The 15000-nt window shown below is 30.6% G+C and overlaps 1 protein-coding gene across 5 annotated transcripts in view; it reads right to left on the bottom strand.

Annotated features, from left to right (window-relative positions):
- Positions 1-15000, bottom strand: part of LOC100198910 (MORN repeat-containing protein 3) — a 28662-nt gene that overhangs the window by 5345 nt on the left and 8317 nt on the right. The window lies entirely within an intron of this gene.

Below are 15000 nucleotides of genomic sequence, written 5' to 3'. Positions count from 1 at the left end.
TATATATATATATATATATATATATATATATATATATACATATTCAAAATAAAGATATATATATATATATATATATATATATTCATAAAAAAATTTGCATGGTCATATAAAGACTTAAAATATTCCTGCCAGGAAGGCATCCTATTTTAAGTCTTTATATGACCATGTAAATAAAATTTTTTTGTGATGATTTGACCATGGTTTTTAACAAATGCGCTAAAAAAAAAAGGTTTTTTTAAAAAAATAAGGTTGAAAATAAATAACTTGTGCCGTAAAAACCAACTAAAAGTTTGTGGACGACCAGCAAACACCAGCATTAATATTGATATATTTTTATATATAGATGTGTCCATGTATTTTTTAAGATAGAAAGATATATAAGACTAATATCAATCTCTAGTGTTTATGTATTATTTAACGATATAACAATGGCGCTATGAGTAGGATGTCCAAATTGACTTTGGACAATCCAGATAATGCTGAAGCCTGGATTAGATGTTTTTCAGTGTCTGCTCAATCAAAAAAGTTGAAAGACACAATAAATGGTGAACACGAGGTGACAGATTTATTTTTATCCAAAGCAGGAATTGACGCGATGAAAAATATTTCACTCATGGTTTATCCAGAAGAGTTAGAAGAAATGATGCTTAATGACATTAAAGTTGCTATGATATCCCATTTAAGACCTCAGATGCGACTAATAATTGCTGAAAGAGTTTGGTTTATAGCCATAAAACAACAAAGTAATGAAAACGTTGTATTATACGCACAAAGATTACGGGAGTCAGCACATTTTTGTAACTTTGATAAATTAGGAAGAGATAATCTGATTTAAATGAGACTAATTGATGGACTTCAATCTTCTGACCAGAGTATTAAAGCTCTTGAAATGCTACAGAATGGAGAATCACCTAAATTAGAAGCATTTGTAGACTTCATAAGACAGATTGAAGAAAAATATTTAGTTAATATGTACAACAGTATTGAGGGTATGGAAACCCTGTCAGTTAACTATACGGACAAAAATAAAGAAAAACCTAATAATGTGAATAAAAAATTTTGGAAAAAATTGCAATAAATGTGGGAAATGGAACCACTTTAAAAATGCTTGGAAATCCATTATTAAATACGAAAAAAAAGTAGATGAAGTAGAGACTGATGATGCAAGTGTTTATTCTATTAACATAAGCGAATTAAACTCAGAAACTAATGTTAAAATAAATGATTGCATGATAAAAATCCAAGTTGACACTGAAAGTCAGGTCACTATTATACCAAGAAACTTTTGGGAGTTAATGTCTAAACCTAAATTACAAAAATGTTAACTTCGTCTCAAACAATTTGATGGCACTATTATTAAAGTTTTAGGGGAATTTGAGGCAACATTTGAAACCAAATCTAAAATAAATATTGTGCACATTATTGTTGCAGATTGTACAAAGAAATGCAACTAACTTAGTTAATAGTGTAGAATCTGTTGTTAGTGGACGCTTAGTAAATTATAAAGGAAATATTATAATAAAAAATGGCATGCAACCAAGTTATTTTGAACCTCGCCTTCTTCCAATTCATATACAACCATTAGTAATAGATAAACTCAATGAAATGATTCAACAAGGATTGCTCATAAGAGTTCCACCTAGCAGAAGCAAATGGGCTTCTGCCAGGTGGAACTCTTAAGAGCAAAAACTGTAAGTGCAATATTTCAAAGAGCAATAGAATCTACTGTTGGGGAAATTATCATTAATATGATTATATTTCAAGATGATATATATGTTGGAGATAAAAAGGCTGAAGAACTAAAATGTAATTTTATGAAAACTTTAAACAAATTGGAGGAATCAGGGATGATTATAAATAAAGGTAAATCAGTAAAGGAAACTAAAAGCCTTTCATTTCTAGGATATGAACTGTCTGAGAAGTTACTCCAGATCATAGTTTAGTTAACAAAATACTCCAAGTCAGCCCTCCCAATAATAAAAAAGAACTTGAATTGTTTATTGGATTAGTTAATTTTTATGGTCAATATATTGAAAGATATGCTGAAAAGATTTTACCTTTAAATAAGTTGAGATGGAAAGGAGTTACCTTTGAATGGAAAAGAACATCAAAATATATTTGATTTGCTAAAGAAGAACCTATCTAACGACCCTGTGGTAAATATTTATGACATCAATAAAGATCTTGAATTAATAACGGATGCCAGTGAAAAGGCAATATCTGGTATACTATCACAAAATGGTCATCATATTCTTTTTCTTTCACGATCTTTGCCTGATGCAGAAACAAGATATTCTAACATAGAGAGAGAAGCACTGGCCATAGTATGGTCCACACACAGAGCTAGACATTTTCTGATTGGTAAAAGATTTAATATCAGACCACAGACCTTTAGAGTTCATATTTGATTGCATTAGAGAACTTCTGAACGTGACTTCTGGTAGAATTTTAAGGTGGGATTTGCAAATGATGGCCTTTGACTATGACATTAGCTACGAAAAGGGAGAGAGTATTCCTCATGCAGATGTTTTATCATGATTGTCTTTTCAATTGCAAGATGAAGAGAATATTCAAGAGACTTTTATACACTTAGTTGGGTCAGAAATCATAAACCTTGAACAGATTATGAATGAAACAGAAAATGATAGACTATTGATGGATATTAAAAGCAGAATTAATAAAAATAACTGGAGCAGGTGCGCTGTGGCAGAAAGAACTTTTAAATCAAACAACCATAAACTAACTATTGAGAAAAGAATTCTCTGTAATGGGACCTTATTGTACCTCCAAAGACGTTAAGTAGGAGATTTATTTAATCAGTTCATGGAATCATGCAAACTGGATGCAGATTAAAATTAGAAGCATGTTGGCCTGGTCATTGTCAAGATGTGGAAAAATATGTAAAAAATTGTGAAAAATGTGCTAAGATAAAAAAATAAAAAAAAGATACATACATGGCCTAATGAAAATAAACCTTGATGTAGAATTCATATGGACCATGCATCCGTAAAGAATGTTGGATTATTTATGATTTTAGTGGATGCCTTCTTTGGATGGCCTGAAGTTATAAAAGTTATTAACCAGGAAGGTCTCACAGTTAAGACAATACTCCAAAGTGTTTTTTCTAGAAATGGTGTTCCTGAAGTTTTGGTATCAGATGCTAGAGAACTTCATGATACTGCTCTATGCCAATGGCTGAAGAAAATAGGATGTCTACCATATAAGACCCCACCATATCACCCACAATGGGTTAGCTGAAAGAATGGTGGGGACAGTCAAGATGGTTTTAAAAGCTTACTCGACAGACAAAGGTTTAGTAAGCAGTTATCTAAGTCATATGTTACTTAGTTATAGAAAAATACCTCATGCAGGGAGATCGAAAAGTCCATCATCAAAGTTGATGGGGAGGCAGCTGAGATCTCCTCTCACCATGAGTTTTGAGACTGGAGCACCATTATGGTATCGCCAGAAGCTCGATTCGAAGTCAGAGCCAGCAGCCTTTATTTCTTAGGCTGGCCAAAACACGGCAATCATTATGAGAGACAATTTTTGCACATTGGCGCATTGCAACCAATTAAATAGACGTCCAATCGACACCATTATGTATGATGAAGATGGTCATTTTAACATGTCCTATTGACAGAGAGAAACCTGATACGTGTAAAGTCTCTCTACCAGATGAAGAAAATGTTACAGAATATCGAAAATATACTCGATCAACCAGAGGTCAAATGCCAATATGTTTCAAGGATGTTGTGCCGTAAAAACCGACTACAAGTTTGCAGACAACCAGAGAACATCGATGATTATTACGTGGCATTTTTATTGATATACAGTGGGTCCAAAAAGTATCCGACACAAAGGAAAAACTTTATTTAATTAAAGACCATTCAACAAAATAACATAAACAAACACTATTCTAATGTAATTTTACATGGGAAATACAAATAGCATATCAAAACAACATTATCATTAAATGTTGACCTAATAATTGCAATTTTGTAAAAGTTAAGGTTCAAAAAGTATCCAATACATCATAAAAAAAGAATTTGATTCCCCAATAATTTGTCATCCGTTATGTTCGAGGGAATATTCTAGAATCAGAAAACGTTGGAACATTCTAGAATGCAAAAAAATATCATAGAATCTTTCTAACTGCAGTCATTCATTACGTGACATCTTCATTGAAAGGTGGCCTAAATTTTACGCTCTTCAACAATGCCTAAAACTGCAGAATTGTGCTTTTTGTGCTGCCACCAATACTTTAATACTTACACTACCTACCAATCAACCATAAAGAGGGTGTTCTTGTAACATTTTGTAATCCTCTTTAAGTTTGTCCTTTGAAGGTAGTTTTTTCAGTTCAAATAGGAATCCCCACTTTAACTTGTATTTGGAGAACTTGTTCATTCTGTCTTCTGAAAATGATTCAATTGTGTCAATTAGGGGCAAGAAAATATCATTTTTGAAAGACTCTTTTGTGCTAGGGAAGTGGCCAGCGCTTGATTAATGCAGAAAAGTTTTATAGATCCTTTGAAAAACTCCAAACAGCAATAAAGACTTCAAAAAATGATTTAGCCTTGTCTGATATTACTATGTTCAAGCTGTGGCAATCTCAGGGTTTAAATGAGGCTTGTGGGTACTTTCTGCTGAAATTTGAGCTTGAACACCTTTTCAAATTGCAACTGTATTAGACCCGTTACCATAACCTTGACCACTGGTTGTTTAGGTCTAGCCTACAAGACTTTAGTTCTTTAAATTGAAGGTTAGAGTGAGTTTTACCAGTCGACTCTTCATACACTGCATATCCAAAAAGCTTTTGCTTGGAAAATGACTATTGGTTAATTTTCTTCATGAACATAGGGGATGGTTAGTGAAGTTTGGCCTTTTTGACTAAGGTCTAGAGTGCAATCCATAATAACTAAAAAATACTTTTGACGATTAGCCTTGTTCACAACAGCTTCTTTTACATGCAAAGCTAAGAGATTAATGACCTCGTTTTAAATATTGAAACTTAGCATTTGTGATTAGCTGAACAAATGCTAAGTTTCAATATGTACAACTGTACAACAAAAATATTATTTTTGTTGAACAGCTTTTATGAGCTTTTATGAGCTTCCACAGAATGCAATATTATGTCCGCCAAGTACAAAACCATTGATACTATTTTCTTAAGAACGCTTCTCCACCGTTCTGTATTAATTTGTTGCATAAGACCTTAATCAATAGCTTGTTCATTTTTTATCCTGATTGTTATTCAATCAATTTGTCATAACAACTGAAATGAGAGATGTCTCTTTTAGACTTGCTCCTTGATAGTTAGACTTTTTCCAGTTGTTGAAATCTTCTTTATTCCCAAAATATGATTTTGGAGTTAAACAGATGACAAGAAAGACAACAAGCTGAATCAGAGTCTAAAAGCCATGTCCTGTTACTTGCTTGTCATTCCTTGTTACTCTGTATTGAAATTCATTTGAGAAATGGCATTTCTGTGTTTTAGAATGTTATTGTTCTTATGGAAAGGTATTGGATTCGATTTGATGATGCAGTCTCTCTCTCTTCCAGCCAAGTGAATAGGTCATTAGATAAGAATCTGCAAGTGTCACTTCTGTGCAAAAAAAAATTTTAATTGTAAATCTGTCTCAACTATTATAGGCTTTAAATTACATTTAGGCTCTTTGTTTTTCTTTCATGCTTCCTGAAATTTTTGGCAACAAATAACCAAGGATGAGTTTAAGAACTTGTAGCAAAACTAGCTTAAGAAGTTAAACTATACAACAGAGGGTTACTCACATTATCTTCCACTTGGTTAGAATGAGACAGAGTGTAGGTCTCACTAGATGTTTTTAAGGAGTTTTTATCACACAAATAGCTTTATTCGCAAGATTGTGTAGAACCTGGAGAATGAAAAGAATGTGTTAGTTTTGGCACTTTACTTAAAACAGCTTCATGGACTGCTTTAGAGTTCTTGGCAAACTTTTTCTCTGAGAACCTGACAGTTTTTTTTAGCCTTTTCAAAAAAAAAATCCAAGTTTAAATTAACAGTGTAAAACTTTGTTTTCGTAATTGGAAATATTAACTCTTCATAAAGTAAGTTTTTTAATTCATCATTAAGGTACTTCTGATTAAAGTTTGCAACCATTTTTATTACAACATTTTTATCAACTTATTCCTTGTCGGTTTATTTATTTTATTATCCATGCAAAACAAACATGAGTTATTATTGTTATCAATGAAAATTATTTTAAAAAGTAATTTAAACAAATAACACGAAAAAAACTTTACTTTAGTGTAAATAAAAGAAATTTTTAAAAAATACACGGACAAAAATTTTAAAAAACATATTTAAAATGGACTAAAAAAGTAAACAAATATATAATATATTTAAGGAAGTTTTTAAAAGAGCAACATTTTTTACATAGACTAAAAAGTGAAAAATAAACTATTTATCGGGACCTAAGGTTTTTGTGTATGCACACAAACTAAAATATCTATTAAAGTCAATGACTAAAGGTGTTGGGCGCCTAAGGTTTTAAATGGTAAAGATATTTTATGAGGTTATGAAGACTGCTTAAAGAAAATTTCCAGTGGTGCCCTATGGGCCGTGGCGCCTGGTAAAGCTTGCCCCAGTTGTCCCCCCTAGAGACGGCCCTATATATATATATATATATGAACATATATATATATATATATACATATAGAGATATATATATATATGAATATATATATATATATATATGAATATATTTATATATATATATGAATATATATATATATATATACACATATATATATATATATATATATATATATATATATATATTTATACATATATATATATATATATATTTTTATATATATATATATATATATGTATATACTCTTATAATTATTATTACCCTTGTTGAGTTTAATTATGTGTATACTAAAACTAACCTCTTTGTATATTTTAGTTTACATATTATTATATGAAAGCCTTCTATGTTGCCGAAGAATTATTTATAGACTATTAAATTAACTACACTACAATTTATTCTTCATATTTTAATGGATAAATATCTAAGACCAGAACGATTTGACAGCAATCACAATTCTGCATCAGCTTCTAAAGAATGGTCACACTGGTTTAGAACTTTTACAAACTTCATGAAAACTATACAAACAGAAGATAAATTAGATGCCCTTATTAACTATTTATCTCCTTCCGTGTTATTGCTGACATTGAATCATTTGATGGCGCTATTGAAATCCTGGAAAACTTATTTGTAAAACCTAAAAATGAATTATTTTCTAGACATCAGTTAGCTTCATGTAAACAATCATCCGGAGAATCTACTCATGAGTTTTTACTACTGATGAGTTTTTGCAGGCCTTAAATACACTCAGTAAAGATTGCAACTTAAAACAAGTTTTTGCTTTAGAACATGGTAAAGAATACATTCCCGATTCATTTATAATTCTAAGCTCTTATCATATTCACCAAGACTACTAGAAAACTCTTAAACTTACTGAGGTTACTAAACTGATTCTTAAACTTACATAATCAAGCTGGTTTATTGGTAAACGCTTAAAGAAATAAGGAATTGTATTCACATGCAGAGTATAGTAATGTTGCTACAATTAATAAACATTCTGATTGCATTATTGAGTTTGCTTCATTTTCTACTAAGCTTAGTGGACTTTGGTATTTTAGTGGGAGTAAACATCACCCCCGACAATCATGTCCTGCCAGAGGCGCAGAATGTAACAATTGTGGTAAGAAAGGACATTTCAAGAAAGTATGCAAATCATCAAAGAACTTTGTCACATCTGCTGCTGCTAATTTCCATGCACCAAATTTAGCCTTGATTACTTGCTCTTCTATCAACTCAACTCTATTGTTTATATCTTTATTGCTAGGGCCAAGGTAAGAGCTTTTCTTAACACTGGAAGCTCTGACACATTTATAAGCAAATCATTTTGTGACTTTTTAAAACTTAATATACTCCCTTCTAATAAAAGAGTCTCTATGGCTGATCCTTCCTTATTTTATCAAGTTATAGGTAAAGTTTCAACTAACTTCACTTTATTTAGTATCAAGTACTCTAATATTAACTTTTTGGTTATACCCAACTCTTGCGAACAAGTCATACTTGGTAGAGATTTCCTACAGTTGCACTAAAGTCTTTATATCAATTATGGTGGTAACAAAGGTTCTTTAAAAATCTGTTTTCTAAATAGTATTACAATGAAAGAATGTAGACCAATTGCTTCACCTTCTAGACGATATAACTCAGAGGACAAAGTATTCATTGAGCAAGAAACTAAAAAACTTTTGGAACTAAATATAATTGAACCCAGTAACTCTCCTTGGCGATCACAAATAGTTGTTACCAGGAATGAGAGACATAAGAAACGCATGGTCATTGATTACTCACAAACAATAAATTGCTTTACACTACTTGATGCTTATCCTTTACCTGACATCAATGAATTAGTTAACTTTGTTGCAAACTATTCATTATTTAGCACATTTGATTTAAAAAGTGCTTATCACCAAAAACCTCTCCTAGAAAGTGATAAGTATTATACTGGCTTTGAGTCCAATGGACATCTTTTCCAAATTAAAAGAATTCCTTTTGGCCTCACTAATGCTGTTGCACAATTTCAAAGAATCGTGGATAAGTTTATTCAAGAAAACAAACTAGAAGACACCTTTGTATATCTAGATAACTTGCTTGTATGTGGTCTAAAAATAAATATGATTTCAATTAGGAAAAATTTCTTGAAGCTTCTAAGAAAGCAATTTTTACATTCAATGAAGTAAAGTCTGTATTGTCTACTTCGTGTATAACCTTCCTAGGTTCCAGATCGCTTAAAGCCATTAATTGAAATGCCTGCTCCGACTGATAGCGCTTCACTTCGTTGAGTCCTTGGTATGTTCTTATACTACTCCCAATATATCAAACATTTTTCTGACAAAATTCATCCTTTATCTCCAATGTCTACTTTTCCACTGTCAACTGAAGCTATTAAATATTTTATTAAAATGAAAGAATTAATCTCTCTATCAGCTCTACAAGCTATTGATGAAAGTATACCATTTGAGGTGGAAACAGATGCCTCCAATTTTGCCATAGCTACTTCCCTAAATCAGACTGGACCAGTTACATTCTTTTCTCGCAAACTTTCACTAACTGAAAAAAAAAAAATATTGTTCTGTTGAGAAGGAAGCTTATGCTATTGTTGAATCACTTCGAAAATGGAAACACTACCTTGTTGGCCAGCATTTTACTCTAGTCACCAACCAGCGCTCTGTCTCTTTCATATTTGACAATAACAAGAGTGGAAAAATTAAGAATGACAAGATTTTGAGATGGAGGATTAAGATTTTGAGATTGGAGAGAGATGGATTGGAGAGAGATGGAGGACAAGATTTTGAGATGGAGGATGGAAGATTTTGAGATGGAGGAGAGATGGAGGATAGAACTTTCTTCATACAGCTATAATTTATAGTTTATCTCCCTGGACATAACAATTTTGTTGCTGATGCCCTTCAACGGATTCTCTCTTAAGGAACTACATGAATATCTTTGCCACCCTGGAATCACCAGAATGTATTATTTTATAAAATCAAAATATCTACCTTTTTCAATTAATGGTGTAAAAAAAACTAATTCTTCGAGTCAAATTTGTGCTGAATTACAACCTCAATACTATGTAAGCAATTTTAGCCACACCTTAATAAAATCTACTCAACCTTTTGAGCTTTTTGGATTTTAAAGGATTTATTCCACCTTCATCTAGCAACAAATATTTTTTAACAGTTGTTGATGAGTTTTCAAGGTTTCTCTTTGTATTTCCTTGTCGTGATATCTCTACTTCAACCGTAATTAAATGTTTAACTCAACTTTTCACTTTATTTGGTATGCCAGCTTATATACATTCAGATCGTGGCACTTGCTTCATGTCTACAGAGCTCCCCAATTTTATTAATTCTCGAGGTGTCAACCTGAGTAGAACTATTCCTTATAATGCTCAGGGTAATGGTCAGTGTAAAAGATACAATGGCATATTTTGGAAAGGAATTTCGCTTGCTCTTAAATCAAAGAATTTACCAACCATGAACAAGGAACATGTTTTACCCGATGCCCTTCATTCAATGTGTTCCTTACTTTGCACTTCTACTAATGCTACACCAAACGATTATTTGGATTGAGTCGATTTCTTCTAATGGACACTCTGTTCCTACATGGTTAACTAATTCGGGTTACTGTTTTGCTTAAAAGACATGTTCAACATAACAACATGTTCTACTCAACTTATGTCTTGTTTCTGATCCTAGTCAGTGCTCAGTTTCTCCACATTCACCCAGGTGCTTCTGATCACAGTTTGATCTCTCTAAAATTAATATCTCATTCTTCTTCATCACCACTATTCCCCTATTATTGTACCTCTCACAACTACCTTAAAGCTGACTGGGATTCTTTCCGTGATTTTCTTCGCGATGGCTCTTAGGTAGAAATCTTTTGTCTTGGTTGGAAATCTTTTGTCTTCCTGTCGACAAATGTGCATCTTACATAACTTCATGGGTTCAGGCTAGCATAGAATCTTTTGTTCCCTCTTGATGATTCCAGGTCAAGTCTCACTTTCCTCCATGGTTTTCCTCACACTGTGAGGAAAACCATGGAGGAAACTCCATGGTTTTCCTCACAGTGATAAACCTGTTGTGATTGCCAATCGAAACCGATACTTTCATATCTATTAGCAAAACAATTCTCCAGAAAACAGTTGTCTGTTTATTACTGCTAGAAACCATTGTAAAAAGTTTTTGTCTAATGCCAAAGCCCGCTATTCTCAGGTCATGAAACCTCGTATCTCATCTCAAAAATTAGACTCTCATGACTTCTGGAGAATCTTTAATAGTATTAATAAGAAGGGCAAATCTTTAATTCCACCTCTCTTGTATGGTTCAGACTTTGCCACCTCACCTAAAGACAAAGCTGAATTGTTTGCTAAAAACTTTTTATCAAAATCATCAATTGATTCTACTAGTTGCATTCTACCTGATATTGCCAACAAACAGGTCGATCCATTGCTTGACATTCGTATCACTCCAGCTTCTGTATCTAAAGTGATTTCCTGCCTAGACTCTTCTACAACTTGTGGCCTGGACAAAATACCTTTCATTGTTTTGCAGAAGTGTTCTCTGGAGCTGTCATCTATATTCTCAAAACTATTCAACAAGTGCTTATCAGAGTCTGGTTTTCAAGCCTGCTAGAAAGCGGCATCTGTTATCCCTATCTTCAAAAATTCTGAAGAGGGATTAGATTCGTCTAACTACTGTTCCATTAGTCTTCTTCCTATCATAAGCAAGGTTTTTGAATCTTTAACTAACAAACACTTAATTTCTCATCTTGAATCTAATAACTTACTTTCTGACCATCAATATGGATTTCGATTTTCTCATTCTACAGCTGATTTGCTAACAGTAATAACTGATAGGTTTTATTGTGCATTAGATGAAGGTGGAGAGGCTAAGGCCATCGCTCTTGTCTTATTTCAAAAGCTTTTGATAAAGTTTGGCATGCTGGTCTTTGCCATAAGCTTTCTTCTTATGGTGTATCTGGCATCATCTTTAAGATTATTGAATCCTTCCTTTATAATTATAGTATAAAAGTTGTCCTCAATGGACAGCACACTTTTTCATATTATGTAATTTCAGGGGTTCCTCAAGGTTCTATCCTTGGCCCTATAGTCCATCTAAGGTGGCATGATGATACTACTATTTATTCTTGTCGTGATAAGAAGACAACACTCTCTGATTGCTTGGAGGGGGCATTTGAGCTTGAATAGGATCTCACTTCAGCTACAGCATGGGGATCACAGTGGCTGGTGAACTTCAATACAGAAAAAACTCAATTTTTTTCAGCCAATCCTTATTGCAACAAGTTAGATCTTCCTATATTTATGAACGGTGATGTACTCGATGAGTCATCCACTCTTTATCTTCTATGATTAACTCTTACTTCCGATCTTTCTTGGAAACCATGTATCAAACCAGTTGCAAAATTAGCACATTCTAAGGTTGCATCTCTTTATCGAGCTCAACACTTTCTTACTTCAGGTTTTATCTCTATCTCTATAAATCTCAAATCTGGCCCTGTATGGAATACTGTTGCCATTCTGGGGCGGATCTTCTAATGATGCCCCTTCTCTTTTAGACAAGGTGCAAAAACGCATTGTAAACATAGTTGGACCTGCTCTTGCAGCCAACCTCCAACCATTATCACATCGTCGTTATATTACTTCTCTTTCTCTTTTCTACAAATACTATAATAGGCACTGCTCTAATGTGCTAGCGTCTCTTGTACCATCTACTAAAATTCATTTTCATGTTACTTGTAATTCAATTAAGTCTCATCCTTTTTCTGTGACTGTTCCTAAGTGCTCTAAAAACGCTTAATCATCTAGCTTTTTTCCTTGAACATCAGCTCTTTGGAATTTGCTTCCTTTATCTTACTTTCCTGATACATACAATTTGAAATCCTTAAAGTCATCCGTCAATCGTTATCTTGCTCTACAATCTTTATCTTTGCTCTTCCAGTAACTTCTAACTTTTATTAGTGGTTGCTTGCAACCTTGCTGGAAGCAAAGATGTTTAAAAAAAAATAAAATAAAATAAGTTCACAATCATCACATCAAAAATACAGAAAATAGTAAGCCTTACTCTTCTTTTTTCAACACAATTAAATATGGTAAATTTTCCAAAAAAACAAAAATGTATTTCCAAATGAAATTAGTGAATTCCTGCATTAGTAAAAAAGTTTTTAAAAAATATATATTATTGGAGTGTATTTCTTTATAATTTCTCTCTCTGCTGAAGTTGTCTTTAATATACAATTTCTTTAATGAACGAGTGGTTTGATTTTTGCTTTATTTATGATTTACCTATATTTTACTTATCTATTATTGTGTTATTTTTAACACAATAATAAATAAGTATAATATAGATAAATAAGAAATAAAGTTAAATAAGTAAATAAGTAAAAATAAAGTTAAATAATATAAATAAGTATAATATTTATTATTATTATTATATTTAATTATTATCTGTGATATATACAAACAATTTATATTGTATTATAATTATTCTTAATATTATTAATACTTTATTATTATTGTTATTATTATATATTATTACTTTAATTATTACATATATCATTATTATTTGTTTAACATCTTTACTTTTCTTTCTATATAAATATACTTATATATATATATATATATATAATATATATATATACATATAATATATATATATATATATATATATATATATATATATATATATAATATATATATATATATATATATATAATATATATACATATATATATATATATATATATACATAATATATATATATATATACATTCATATATATATATATTTATATATATATATATGTATATATATATATATATAGAGAGAGAGAGAGAGAGAGAGAGAGAGAGATTACAACCCCCTCAAATTGAGGGGGGTTTGAACTTTATATGGTCATAATTTTTGAACGCTGAGAGATAATACTATGAAACTTGAAAATTATCGATGAATATAAGTCTAGTTGAGAATAATACAAAAAAATTTCATCAACTTGTTGCTCTCACGTCTGGGGCAGGTGTAGCAAAAATTTTGGGGCTTTTTTTGTTCCCAGCCTCCAATCATTGCAATTTTTTGCAAACCCTCATTATTTGATATAAGTATAAACATAAAAAAGTTTGGAGTTAGCTCCATGTCTGGAAGTTAGCTCTCAAAGATTCAAAAATGCTGGATCCGCCACTGTATATATATTAATATATATATATATATATATATATATATATATATATATATATATATATATATATATATATATATATATATATATATATATATATATATATATATATATATATATATACATATATATATACATATATATGTATATATATATATATATATACATTTTGTTTTGGCAATTTGACAACGGCTATATAAAAAAACATTTCAAAAAAGCTCTGAATAAAAATATTTTGAATTATACCTTAAATGAAATAAATTACATTGAAACTTCTTAACAAAGTTTTTTATATTAGCAAAACGCTTTTAAATAAAGTAACTATTTACTGATGATTTTTTTACAAGTATTATTGAGAGTTGTATATAATTTTTTTAATTTATATTATATAAATGATCTAAGTATGCATTTTTTATAACAAACGTTATTAAAAAATAAAAAATTATTCTATTTTTATAAACAATGACTTTTTAAGATAACAAAAGTCTCTAACGAGTATTTCTTAAAATCTTTAACGAATTGTAATATAAGAATCATTGAAGTTAATACATTTAAAAAGATAAAAAAAATTTCATTGAAAATAAAAGAAAAATGTTTTTGCAACCCGTTACAATTAAATAAGCTTGATCTTAAATGCTTTTAAATTATTGAAACACTTTTAATAAATTTCATATCTAATCAATTTTTATATTAAGTATTAATAAACTGTTTTCTTTTTTTGTTCGTTTTTGTTTTTGTATAAATATGTATTTTTTATAAGTGTTAATATTTTGAAACAAATTTAACAGCAAAAAAAAAATACGAATGTTAAAACAAAGAATGAAGTGGTTTTTTAATGCGCAATTATTTACTAGTTTACATTTATATGGAAACTGATATTTTTAAATTAGTAAAAAAAACAGTATGATTCAAATTAAGCACAAGTATTTTTTAAACAATCATTAAAAGTAAATTGTTCTTTTTATTTCAGGGGTTCCAATAATATTATATATACATTAATGAAGATAAAAAATTATTCTAATTGTAATTAAAAACATGCTTTAAATAAACTCAGCATTTTAGTTTGTTGAGTTTTGTTTTAGTCTTCCTGTGAAACACTGGTATACATCTTAATTTTGATCATAATAAACTTAAATCTTTGAGTGAATTAGTTTCTTTATTTCTCTACTTATTATATCATG

This window comes from Hydra vulgaris, chromosome 10, assembly GCF_038396675.1.
Source record: "Hydra vulgaris chromosome 10, alternate assembly HydraT2T_AEP".
In the NCBI taxonomy this organism is placed as follows: Eukaryota; Metazoa; Cnidaria; class Hydrozoa; order Anthoathecata; family Hydridae; genus Hydra; species Hydra vulgaris.
This window is presented reverse-complemented; position numbering and strand designations above follow the sequence as displayed.